The following is a 14,728-nucleotide window of genomic DNA, read 5'->3' as shown; positions in this document are numbered from 1 at the left end:
ATACACAAAACTGAATATATTAGAAATCTAAACATTAACTAGGACACGAATAGGCAGTTGGAACAGGAACACAGAAATACAAGACAATGAATCTGCATATGCAAGACAGGTCTGGATGTGTGTAGTCTGAACTAGAAACGAGGCAACTAAGAAAAAAAGAGACAGAATAAACAAGAGAAAGGCAACAGACACAACAACGAATCAGAATAGAAACATGGAATCAAACAACGGTGAAAACAGAAATCAAATGGCAGGTGTGGAGTATAGAAACAGGATCAGAGAGCAAGGGGCCTCAGCAGCAAGGTCAGTTGAAAGACACTGCACTCTAGGTTCACCAGGCAGAAATAACAGGAGACTCAGGGGAGGAGCACAGGTACAGGAACCAACAAGGGGCAAGGAATCAGGAAAGCACCAATGAAGGGAAGACAGAGCAGGGACTTGGAAAGGGGAAGTCTTGGTAAACCAGCAGACACAAGACAGGACACAGGAAATTCAGGAATGGAGTATGGGTTGGAACAAGGATAGTGAAAAGTGCACAGGGTAGGTATAAAGAAGTCAGATAGACTGCAGAATCTGTAAGTCAAGTAAGACAATAGAACAGCACCACCAGGATGTGAACGGGGCAGGGTTTGGAGACCGAAAGGGCCACAGGGACCATAATGCATCAGGGAGGTGGAGCGGAAGCCTGAACTGCAATTTTAAGTGTATCTGGGCATGCAAAGTGTGGTAGTGTATATAATCTTATTCACGGAAAAGGCAGGGTCCCAGAGGGCCTTCGTGAGTGCCACCTAGTGGCCAGACGTTAAATTCCTAACAACCATAGTTTTACAGACCATGGAGGATATCACTTCAGGCTTTCTTGTTTCACCTTAATTGTTTATTATATGAGTTTTTTTGTAAAGCAGCTGTCTACATTTTTTCGCTCTGTCATTTGGAATGCTCAGAGATTTTGCTAAGCCTTTCAGTCTGATGCAGTTGGGTTTTTTGGAGAAGGCCCAGGAAATATGACTTGTTGTTTCACAAACATCCTTACAATATCAACAGGTTGCAAAGTTTCTGTTTCTTCCTTCAGTGGTGATTTCCACAGCACTGGTGATGTGGGATCTCAACACAAGAGCTGCAACATTTTAATTTTCTTTCATTTTACTGTACGTATTTAACCAGAAGGGAGAACCTGGGTTATTCTCAAGATAGTTGGTAGCATCTCCACTCATAGTGAGATTTTTTAATATATCGTTTTCATCTATGCGGTAGTCACAACTTAGTGAACCCTAGTAGAGCCAGTGCTGGACTATGGCATGGACGAAAGCCAAATTGCGAGCCGTGAAAAAGAAGAAGGTTGTACTCCAATCCAGACTTTATCATTATAGAGGAAAGAGAGCAACAACCCAATTTGAGTTTCCGCAAAGGAGCAGAGTCAGATGGAGATCCTTATTTAATAGAGTCAAGCAGTGATTCAAAACTGTGACAGTCATTTAAGTTAAATGACTCAATGGAAATACTTCCACCTGATTCTGCAACCACATCGACTTTTTCCGTGACCGCATGAAGGAGTCCCTCGTATGCCTCAAATGAGTTATAGATGTTAGCAACTTTATCAAAGTAGAAATTAGCCAGTTCCTTGCATCTTTCTGAAGATAGTGGAGCCTCTGGAGCCATACCTGCTGGTTCAGACAGGGCTTTAACTATCCAAAACCTCCTTGGCCGGATTCTTAGAGCAGTTCATTTTATTATTGAAATAGTTTGCATGCGCTTCTCAGCAAGACTTGTGGTAAAGTTTCAATTAATTCAGGTACTTCCGTTTATCATCATTGTTCTAATATCTGTGCCATGTACGATCCGCGCACTTAAAACATTTTATTAGTGCAAGATGCTGGGAAGAGAACCAGGGTGCTAGAGCACAAGACCTATTTTTCGTTTTCACACTTTTTGGGAGGAGGGTATCAAGCGTGGGTTCCGCCCATTTATTATCTTGCAGCACCATATTATCGATAGAGCCCTCCAACCTCCGGGTATTTTGAAGAGATGGCGATTTAATGCTAACAGGTCAAGCAGTGCCCGATAACGCCTGGGTGTGCCAACATTCTTCTGTGTGGTAGCCATGCTCTTGACCACTAACTTGGCCAAGATAATGAGGTGATCCGTCTGCGGCAAAGGGATGAGCGGTTCAAACTCAAGCAAGGATAGGTTAGAGAAAATTGCATTTAAGGTATGGCCTGCTATTTTTCTAGAGCCCTATACTAATTGATCCAGCATGAGCATTTTTAGATCTTCCACAAAATGGGATGTCAAGGTGCTAAGTGAGTCGTCCAAATGAAAATTGAGATAATTGAGTATTGTAAAATTGGAAAACCTAATAATGTACGAGGAGATAACATCTGGGGAGATAACATCTGAGAAGGAAGAAAGGAAGAAATCGACTTAGTGGCCAGTCCCGGCGATCGATAAACCAAGAGTTCTGAAAGAGTGAAATTGTTAGACATTTTCAGCGAAAAGAACAAGACTTCTTAATCAGGAATATCTAGTTTTTCAGTTAGGCAAGCAAAAGTTAACATAAATATAATAGCAAGCCCACCCCCAGATTTGCCCTGGTGATTATATGTGGGGATACCGTAGCCAGTAGGCAATACTAGTGCAATGGTGGGCAAGGAGGAATCATTTGACCAAGTCTCAGTTAAAAAAACAATGTCCAGATCAAAATCAAATATAATATTAAAAAGCTCCAAATTTTGTTTAACCAGAGAGCGACAACTCAGACCCATAAAATGAACTAACTCCTGAAGGGAAGTTGTGCCTGGAGCAGCCAGGACCATATTATTCACTTCATTTCCTATTTTAATTGAGAAATTGCAAAAAAACACTACATGGCACCCTTTCAAATGGGCACATATAATGTTGGCACTTACTAGAGATCGGTCACCTACATTCCAAAGGTTTAGCTACCGATTAAACCCGGCGACAATCCGAAGTTTCAGGAAGACAGCCAGAGTTCTTGGCCCATTGGCCCATTCAGGCGTGGACTGGTTTGCCTTTGGCTTGCCAGCAGCACCTCCACTGTGTGCCTGTGCTATGATGCCGTTTATATACCCTTACAGCCCTCAACAGGGCTGTAAAGCTGTAAAGCCATAAAACTAGAGCGCATCTTGGAGGTTTCTACATTTTACCCTCAAGATAGCTGCTTGCCCTTCTACCCAACTAACACTGCGGGAGAGGGAAAAATAGTGCAGCACAAAAACCCCCCAAACAGTCCTTTAAAAAAGTATCGGCCAAAAAAGGTACGTGAAAACAATGAAATGAGCAGTTAAGAACCTAAAAGCAGACACAGTCTAGTCTCTCTGTTGCAGGCTCGCGATATGACGCCAATTTTATCGTGTATGAACCCTCCACACGGCTGTAAGGCCATAAAACCAGAGCACACCTTGTAGGTTTACAGATTTTACCCCCAAGATGGCTGCTTGTTCTTCTACCCGACTAACAATGCGGGAGAGGGAAAAATAGTGCAACACAAAAGCCCCCAAACAGTCCCCCAACAAAGTATCTGCCAAAAAAGGGAAGTAAAAACAATGAAATGAGCAGTTAACAAAAACCTAAAATCTGGCACAACAGCAGCTGATCTAAACATAATTGCCTGTGTGAAGCCACACGTGCAGCACCGACGCAGAAATGATTTTAGTCATCAACAGCACCTCTGTGTCATAAATAAGTGAGATGCCTAACTGCTACTTCTGTTTAACGTTTCACTGCATTCAACATTGTAGACCACCAGGCACTCATTGCCAGCATTTCTCCAAACCTTTTATGCTTTTTATGCTCTATTTCTCCCATTCTCTTCCTTGTGCTTTAAGGAATGCCTGTCATAGTCACCACTTTTAATTGGTTTCATTTGTTTTGTTAATTCTTATTTCACCGAATATTCAAGTTGTTATTTTACCTATCTTTTGTTTATTGCTTTTAAAATTTGTGATAATTATTTTTGTTTTACCGTAGATGCTCTAGCTATGTGAAAGGCCTTGTGTTGTTTTGCTTTTCAGTGAAGCAGCACACTCATTCGCATCTGGTTGCTAGGAGACCAGGCACAAGTCCCAGGAAAAATGGTGGGGTGCTAATTAGCTTATGTGATGCACAGTGGGGTCACTGGAAGTAACTCCACAACAAGTAACGATATAACCTTAAAATATTCCTTACATAAAATTGAAAACTGCTAAACCTAAGAATAAGAGTAATTTATTCTTAGTAATAAGAGACAGTGCACTCCTTTGCAGTCCAATCTCCTTCCCGAAATTCATCATGCTACAGTTTACAAATTTACATTTTGGAACTTCTTGAGGAAGGACATTTCTTTCCGGCACCGAAAGAACCCCTCTAAGAAGCTGATCATGTTCACTTTTATCTTTTCCCATTACAAGGATGTCTTCTTAGAAAAAAAATGCCTTCCAACGTCTTAAAAATTTCATACATGAGTCTCTAAAACACGAATGCGGCACATATAAGACCAAAAGGCATCCTGACAAATTGGAACCAGCCCACATGTTTAATAAATGCTGTTATCTATAATTGGAACCAGCTCACATTTTTAATAAATGCTGTTAATCTATAATTGGAACCAGCCCACATGCTTAATAAATTATGTTAATCTATAATTGGAACCAGCTCACATTTTTAATAAATGCTGTTACTCTATAATTGGAACCAGCTCACATTTTTATTAAATGCTGTTAATCTATTATTGGAACCAGCTCACATTTTTTATAAATGCTGTTAATCTATAATTGGAACCAGCCCATATTTTTAATAAATAGTGTTAATCTATAATTGGAACCAGCTTGCATTTTTAATAAATGCTGTTAATCTATAATTGGAACCAGCTCATATTGTTAATAAATGCTGTTAATCTATAATTGGAACCAGCTCACATTTTTAGTAAATGCTGTTAATCTATAATTGGAACCAGCTCACATGTTTAATAAATGCTGTTAATCTATAATTGGAACCAGCTCACATTTTTAATAAATGCTGTTAATCTATAATTGTAACCAGCTCACATTTTTAATAAATGCTGTTAATCTATAATTAGAACCAGCTCACATTTTTAGTAAATGCTGTTAATCTATAATTGGAACCAGCTCACATGTTTAATAAATGCTGTTGATCTATAATTGGAACCAGCTCACATTTTTAGTAAATGCTGTTAATCTATAATTGGAACCAGCTCACATGTTTAATAAATGCTGTTAATCTATAATTGGAACCAGCTCACATTTTTAGTAAATGCTGTTAATCTATTATTGGAACCCGTTCACATTTTTAATAAATGCTGTTAATCTATAATTGGAACCAGCCCACATGTTTAATAAATGCTGTTAATCTATAATTCGAACCAGCTCACATTTTTAGTAAATGCTGTTAATCTATAATTGGAACCAGCTCACATTTGTAATAAATGCTGTTAATCTATAATTGGAACCAGCTCACATTTTTAATAAATGCTGTTAATCTATAATTGGAACCAGCTCACATTTTTAATAAATGCTGTTAATCTATAATTGGAACCAGCACATATTTGTAATAAATGCTGTTAATCTATAATTGGAACCAGCTCACATGTTTAATAAATGCTGTTACTCTGTAATTGGAACCAGCTCACATTTTTAATAAATGCTGTTAATCAATAATCTGAACCAGCTCACATGTTTAATAAATGCTGTTAATCTGTAATTTCAACCAGCTCACATGTTTAATAAATGCTGTTAATCTATAATTGGAACCAGCTCACATGTTTAATAAATGCTGTTACTCTGTAATTGGAACCAGCTCACATTTTTAATAAATGCTGTTACTCTGTAATTGGAACCAGCTCACATTTTTAATAAATGCTGTTACTCAATAATTGGAACCAGCTCACATGTTTAATAAATGCTGTTAATCTGTAATTTCAACCAGCTCACATGTTTAATAAATGCTGTTAATCTGTAATTTCAACCAGCTCACATGTTTAATAAATACTGTTAATCTATAATTGGAACCAGCTCACATGTTTAATAAATGTTGTTACTCTGTAATTGGAACCAGCTCACATTTTTAATAAATGCTGTTACTCTGTAATTGGAACCAGCTCACATTTTTAATAAATGCTGTTAATCAATAATTGGAACCAGCTCACATGTTTAATAAATGCTGTTAATCTATAATTGGAACTAGCTCACATTTTTAATAAATGCTGTTAATCTGTAATTTCAACCAGCTCACATTTTTAATAAATGCTGTTAATCTATAATTGGAACCAGCTCATATTTTTAATAAATGCTGTTAATCTATAATTGGAACCAGCTCACATTTCTAATGAATGCTGTTAATCTATAATTGGAACCAGCTCACATGTTTAATAAATGCTGTTACTCTGTAATTAGAACCAGCTCACATTTTTAATAAATGCTGTTAACCCCTTCCATGCCCATGACGAGCTCAGCTCATCATGCAGTACACTGCTTGTGTGCTCATGACGAGCTGAGCTCGTCATGAACAATGGAAATAATGGATCTGCAGCACAGAGGATGAATTGCTGTAGCATTCATGTGGTTAATCTATAATTGGAACCAGCACACATTTTTAATAAATGCTGTTAACCCCTTCCATGCCCATGACGAGCTCAGCTCATCATGCAGTACACTGCTTGTGTGCTCATGACGAGCTGAGCTCGTCATGAACAATGGAAATAATGGATCTGCAGCACAGAGGATGAATTGCTGTAGCATTCATGTGGTTAATCTATAATTGGAACCAGCCCACATTTTTAATAAATGCTGTTAATCTGTAATTGGAACCAGCTCACATTTTTAATAAATGCTGTTACTCTGTAATTGGAACCAGTTCGCATTTTTAATAAATGCTGTTAATCTATAATTGGAACCAGCTCACATTTTTAATAAATGCTGTTAATCTATAATTGGAACCAGCTCACATTTTTAATAAATGCTGTTAATCTATAATTGGAACCAGCTCACATTTTTAATAAATGCTGTTAATCTATAATTGGAACCCGCTCAAATTTTTAATAAATGCTTTTAATCTATAATTGGAACCAGCTCACATTTTTAATAAATGCTGTTAATCTATAATTGGAACCAGCTCACATTTTTAATAAATGCTGTTACTCTGTAATTGGAACCCGCTCACATGTTTTATAAATGCTGTTAATCTTTAATTGGAACCAGCTCACATTTTTAATAAATGCTGTTCATCTATAATTGGAACCAGCTCACATTTTTTATAAATGCTGTTAATCTATAATTGGAACCAGCTCACATTTTTAATAAATGCTGTTAATCTATAATTGGAACCCGCTCACATTTTTAATAAATGCTGTTAATCTATAATTGGAACCAGCTCACATTTTTAGGTCGAGCCTATCCCATTCCGTAGGAATGGATAGGGGAGAATTTTAGTGGCCAAAATAGGTTCTCAAACCATCAGCGGATTTAAGACAGTTCACGTGGGTCACGTGGACACAAGCAAGCGCATTTCCACCACATCAAAGCCATCAGCCTCCCTCCCACAGGCTTCCCCAGCGTGTGCGCTGGCCTCACTTCTCCCCCCCCTCTAATTGCTTTTTTCACGTCCGCCAGGCCGTGAGCTACATCAAAGGGTTCGGCTCCCCGCCCCTGCTTCATGGACGCTTCTCATGCCACCAGCCTGCCCAATACTTGGTTTTTTTTGCCGTGCGGCGCCAATGCTTGTTTTTCCATGGCGCCTGGCTCGCCCCCTTGCTCATCGTTGTTCTGTTGGCTGAGGTCTTCCAGTCTGTACAGGAAGCCGTGCCGGCTCTGCTTGTACTTGTTGTTTTAAACACGTGCTTTTTAATGTATTTTATGTATTTAATATTTAAATAGCAGGGCGCGCTTTAACTTTAGCAGCTGTACCCCTTCTATAATTAGCTTGTTTGTCTCGCGTGCTGCTGACCGGCATGTGCAGTGAATGCCTCTCCTCCCACAGCCAGCCCGGCCCCCTTTCTGTTCTGTTTTCTCCCGAGCCTCCTCGGCTCCTCCTCTTGTGTTGGGCACCAGGTCTCATCTTCAGCAGGCGAATGAGCCCCTCCTCTCCTCCGGGATTATTGCCGCTCTCCAGTCTTGTTGGGTTTGAGGTGATCATGTGTTGTATTTTAAAAGCATCGCAGGGCACGTATTTAGCAGATTGGAACATTGTAAGCAGACGCAGAAACCACACAGACTTACCGGTGGCTTTGTTGACACCTGGCGGCTCCTGGTAGTTTGTTTCTGTTCTCCCGCCCGTGGTTGCCTGGTGGTGTTTTTTTTTGGCAGTTACACGTTTGTTGTATGTGCCTGTATGATATTCTCCCGATCTTTTCCTCTTGTGATCTCGTGCTTACTGCCCTCCCTCTCTCTACCATTTAGGCTCCGTTTCTGCCCCCCTTCTCCCTCCCCAATCCATCTCCGTTCCTCTCTCCCTCACACTCCTCCCACCCTACTTGTTGCCCCTGCTTGGGAGGGGGGGTGAGGGGGGGTGAAGCAGACCAGGACAAGGAATATGTGGAAAAGGCCGCTTTTATTGGAACAGGTGCGCATCACATATTAAATAAACCTCGGCAAAAGCCTACCAAAACTAAACCTCACTAAATACGTAACATCCCTAACCCCGCCCCCTCCCCTAAAATTTCACGACCCCGCCCCCACCCATACAATACAGCATTTCAAACATTACAAAAACATTACATCCCCATATCAACCATTATAACCTATAAATACAAGCCCTCCGTTAACCAACTCCCATGCCTGCCCCTTCACATCTGTCAATCCCCCAAAACGTGTAACCAAACTAAAAACAACCAACCTATCCTTTCCCTGTCGATAACACAACTTACCCATTAATCAACAAACCTCTGCCAAAAACTGCCCAAAAACAAATAGACCCCGCACGGCACCTGCTCCAAGTGACAGAATACAGCAAAAAAACTCCTGCTCCCCTGTTCCAACGAAACCAACCGAACCACTAACCCACTGAGAAAAAACTATAAAAATAAAAGACAAAAACACTAACTGGCTGAAGGGAAGAAAAACATGAAATATAGAAAAAATGGGAGGGTGGGTGGGAAAAAATTCCTGCCTGAGCTCCCAGCCACCAGGTCACCAAACCTAAAATGGTGGCTGGGAGCAAGGAGCCCAAAGCATTTATGCTTGGGCTCCTTTTGGGCTACAGACTAGGAGAAGCCCAAAAACTGAAATGGCCGCTGCCCTGCCCAATAAACCCCCCCTCACAGCCCCTCCTAAATCGGCCGGGGGGACCACCCTTCGGTCGGCTGCCCCCCACCCCCCCCAGTCCCCCTTGAGAGGGAGGGGTGAGGGGGGGTGAAGCAGACCAGGACAAGGAATATGTGGAAAAGGCCGCTTTTATTGGAACAGGTGCGCATCACATATTAAATAAACCTCGGCAAAAGCCTTCCAAAACGAAACCTCACTAAATACGTAACATCCCTAACCCCGCCCCCTCCCCTAAAATTTCATGACCCCGCCCCCACCCATACAATACAACATTTCAAACATTACAAAAACATTGCATCCCCATATCAACCATTATAACCTATAAATACAAGCCCTCCGTTAACCAACTCCCATGACTGCCCCTTCACATCTGTCAATCCCCCAAAACGTGTAACCAAACTAAAAACAACCAACCTATCCTTTCCCTGTCGATAACACAACTTACCCATTAATCAACAAACCTCTGCCAAAATCTGCCAAAAAACAAATAGACCCCGCCACCCAGAAAGGCGGGGGAGGGAAACTACCCCCCCTTTCTGCCCCCCCAGTAGGAACAATTCTAAAACCCTTCACTTCTGAACCTTCAAGCATCTAGACAAAACTTCTCTGAACTCCAGCAAATAAAGGTCCATACCCAACCTGGATAAATGAACTTCATCCTCACGAAAAAACTCAACTGACTCAAAGCGGATATCCCAACTGACGGCAAAACTTAAAACTCTCTGAATTCACCTACTTCCTAGCCCTGTCAATTGCTCTAGGGTTCACTGCCCCCCTCCAGATCTTTCAAGGCACTAATTCTGACCATAACACATGTCAACCAGACCAACGCTCTTCAATTAAAGATAAATCCTTCTTAATAGCCAGCAACAAAACCACTCCTTTTACCCCACAAACATCATTCTCTCCCAGGTGTATCAAGAAAATATCCAGACATAGTCCTCTCACCATCGCCTTATTCAAACACGAAATGAGTTCCCTCCAAAGAATACCCCCTTTCCCCTTCCACACAATATCGAACATTTGATCAGTAAAACCCAACATTTCAAAAATAACTTTGGGCTGCCTGCACCTGGGCCCCTTTGATGAACGGATGCCCCATTATCCAAACCGTCACTTCTTTAGACTGGGGCCCAGCTACAGAACCTGTAAAAAGAAAAATACAATGAATCTCAAATCAAGGAGGATGACGCATGCACCTCCCCCGCGTTGCTCCTCACATAACGCTGGAAACAATTTGACAACCAGCGCCCTAACCACATGATTTCCCCTTGAGACCATCCCCTATTATGTGTTTCAGACGCTGCTCCAATCCTAAAAGAGTGCGTTCCATATTGCTCCCCATCCAACCTAATCTTCTGCAAGCTTTACGCAACACCATGCACAGTTGATATGCTGTAACTAGCGCCCCATTAAATGAGCTGAAAACAGTATTGCCGTCTAACCCCCGTGCCAATGTCTTCCAGCGGCGGGCCAACGCCATGGACAAGTAACCCGAGGAGCCCTCGCTTCCAACCAGACCCCTTTCCCCAACTTCCCCTGATCGGTTTTAGAACTAGAAAACCAAACTTGCACCCCTTCTTCAAGGAAAAACACTTCTTACCAAGAGATTCCCTTTTTTGATTTGAAAACCTGATAACTCCGAGACTCGAAAAGCCCCAAAAAACACGAATGCCTGCAAACCAAAGGTAAAGCTTCCAACAACGAGCCAATTACTGCCACGAAAGGGGAGAACGGGACAACTGAACACTTCCCCGCTCACTAGCCCAACCTTCAAGCATTCTCTTCCCGACTTCGCCAGCCAAAGGAGGATAAGGATGAAAAGCCTCTCTCTAAAAATCCATAATGAACTGTACAACATCCTCGGAACGCCGCCAAGCTCCTTCACGCCTACCTGCCCCACACGCCGAAAAATTCCTTCCATGCCAGGGCATATGCTGTTCGCGTGGACGCAGACAAAGAACCTACCACCAGGTGTAATACCCTACGTTGCCTACATACTACAGATGGTACGGCATTGGGATCGGTGTCCTGTCCGCCTCTTTGTCCAGCCCACGGAATCCCCCCCACTGCGAACGAGACAACGCATCAGCTATGTCAATGTCCACACCCGGCATGTGAAAAGCTCGAAATGTAAAATCATGTTTCAGGCAGCCTAGAACAAAAACACTCATTAACTTCAAATTCTGTTCATCTCTAGTTGATTGCCCGTGGAAGATCTCAACCACTGCCATGTTGTCCACCCAAAAAAGGACCTTCTTGTGTGCCAGTTCCTGCCCCCAAAGGGTCAATGCCACTAACAATGGAAAAGGCTCAAGAAATGTTACGCACCTCCCTCCATCCCTCCAGTCCTGTGCCCACTTTTCTGCACACCACCTGCCGCACCAGTATAAGCCAAAACCGTCACAGCCCGCTGTATCTGACAACATTTGTACATCCCACTGAACATCTTCCTCCCTGACCCATGGCACACCATTAAATGAAGTAAGAAAACAAAAGGACCACCTACGCAAACCCTCCATCACTCCCCTGACAACCAGACACGGTGATGAGGCAAATGCCGACCAGCCAAAGCTCTTCCCAATCTCTTACAGAAAATCCTCCCTGCCCTGACTGCCCTGCAAGCGAAGTTAAGATGTCCCAGCAACACTTGAATCTCCTTCACCTCCACCTTCTATTTTGACAGCATACTGACCAGTAATTCTATCATTTTCAGCTTTTTGTCAACCGGCAAGCGAGCCCGCATTGCCACTGAATCGATTGCAATACCCAAAAAGGATAATACTGTAGCTGGTCCCTTTGTTGTTTCAGGAGCCAAGGGCATTCCCAAGTCCTTCATGAGCTCATGGAACGTGTCCAGTGCTGACTGGCACTCCGCGGACCCCGGGGAACTAACAAAGAAAAATCAACCAAATCGTGTGTTACCCATAAATGACCTGTGTAGTGCGTGAAATACCATTGCCCAAAAGGTGCTGAAACATTCAAATAGAGCACATGACATGGAGCAACCCATCGATAATGCTTTGTCCACGTACCATTTATCCTTGAAATGGATACTCAGAAGATCCCAATCATCTGGATGGACTGGAAGCAACAGAAAAACAAACTTAATATCAAATGTTTGCCATCTTTGCAGTTGCGCCTGCGGTCACCACTAGTGACATGGCCACGTCAACTGAGGAATATGTAACTGAGGCACTCTCCTCATCAATGAAATCATTCACCGAAGACCCCTCAGGCCATGACAAAGGCTGAATTAGCCCATATTGCCCGTGTTCTTTTTTGGGCACCACTCCAATAGGTGATAATATCAATTTCAGGATCGGCCAATCAATAAAAAGGGCCTGCCATCCTTCCTTCATGCACTTCTTTGCTCAGTTTTTCTCGTACCCCCCCGCTATGTTCTGACGCTGACTTCAAGTTATCCGCCCACCTTCTTCCTTGGTCCCAGATATCCCAAATGAAAACCATATTGAAAACCTTCTAAAAGCTTCTATTTCACTCCTATCTCCTCATAACCATGAAGTGCCTGTTCTAGCTTTGACAGCCTAACTGGCGTAGGAGCCCTTTGTTCCAGATCCCTGTGCCCCTCTACCTCCCCAACCCCCTTGAAACTGCTGTGTGGTGCCAGATGTACCTGCCCCTGACTGATTCCCTTACTGACTACCTGGTGGTTTTGGCTCCCAACATTTAACAAGGGGATGGCACTTACCACAGTTGGAGCATTCGTGTCTGTACTTGCAATACTCCCTAGTGCATAGCCCTTTGGTGAAGTCCCAGCATGTTCCAGTTCCAGCCTGTGTAGCCGATCCACTTCCCACCCCACCCCGGGTGGGCTTCCCCGAAAAGGGGCGATAAATTAACGGCAAACCATCAACTGTAAAAATAGTTTTGCCACCTGCAGCCGCCACCATGGTATGCTGCCATAAAACTATATGTAACTCCCCCCACTTTGCTTCTGGAACCCATGCCATCTGAGCCCGAAACTCCTCAACGTATTGGGCCCATGCATAACCTCCCCCCGTACGCTGGGCTTTCGAATCACATCCATATATTTAAAGATAGACATGCTGCGGTCCAGGAATGTCTCACAATATATGCTTGCACATATTAGAAACGCTGCTGTCCAGTTCTCAATAGTCAATGTCACTTTAGGGCGCTTAGCCAATTCATACTTTTCCTCCTTAGAACCTTCTTTTAACCTGACCTCCCTGTAAAGGAGTTTCAATATCTCAACATACTCACCCTTCCAAAAGCGCTCTTTTGTTGCCAACATTAAATGAGCACCCAACGGCTTAGTTACCCCCATGTAAGGCAGCTTTTTAATTTTCACTTCTTTACTATCAAGTGGCTCTTTAACCTTCTTTGCTTTATCCGTATTAGTCCCGCTCTCCACCTTATTGTCCAAGGCCACATTTCCATCCTGGATCACTGAAAGAATATCGACGGACAGAATATCGACCATCAAAAATATCGTTGAGAAAATATCGACAGTCAAAATATCGAGTTTCTATCTACAAACAGGTAAGTACAAAAATATCGAGTTAAAAATATCGTTTACAAAAATATAGTTGTAAAAAATATCGTATTTACTAAAAGCAGTGTTAAATTAAATTAATATTAATAATTAATTACTAAAATATACTTAAAATTACTTAAATTAACTTATAATAATTAAATAATTAATGAAAGTTAAATAAATATTTTTTTATTTCATATTTATTAAACATATATATATAGTAATAAAATATAATAAAATAATACCCAAAAACTGAAAACTGACCCTGAACCCTAAAAATACCCCTTTACCCAAAAACTGAAAACTGACCCTGAACCCTAAAAATACCCCTTTGCCCAAAAACTGAAAACTGACCCTGAACCCTAAAAATACCCCTTTGCCCAAAAACCCAAAACTGACCCTGAACCCTAAAAATACCCCTTTACCCAAAAACCCAAAACTGACCCTGAACCCTAAAAATAAAAACGATATTACTTCACTTACCTTAAAAACGATATTTTGGCTGTCTATATTCTGTCCTGTCGATATTTTCTCCAAACGATATTTTGGAGTCGATATTATGTCTGTGCACCTTCCATCCTCAGTGCCCACTCCCGTGACCTTGACATATCTACCCTCGAGCAGTCTACCCTCCAACTCCCCCCCGACCCCCTCCTCCCCAGTCCCCACAGACACCATTTTTGCGTGAGAGGGCCCTCCCCCCTCCATATCCTACAAGTCCCCTTCCTCGGAGCTGTCTTCATCATAATCAAGCAAACTCGGCTCCATCACCTGAAGCCCCTTATTATCAAATGCAACCTCACGGGTCCTACCAAAACCCGCATCAACAGTACTGTCCTTTATGTACACTTGGCGTTCCTTTGGCGGGGGAGCCGACTGTACCCGCCGGTACTCCCCCAAGCGTTGACTCTGAAGCTCCATAGCCGACGGTAAGGTA

This window comes from Lissotriton helveticus, chromosome 12 (assembly GCF_964261635.1).
Source record: "Lissotriton helveticus chromosome 12, aLisHel1.1, whole genome shotgun sequence".
Taxonomy (NCBI): Eukaryota; Metazoa; Chordata; class Amphibia; order Caudata; family Salamandridae; genus Lissotriton; species Lissotriton helveticus.
Note: the sequence above shows the minus strand (reverse complement) of the source record.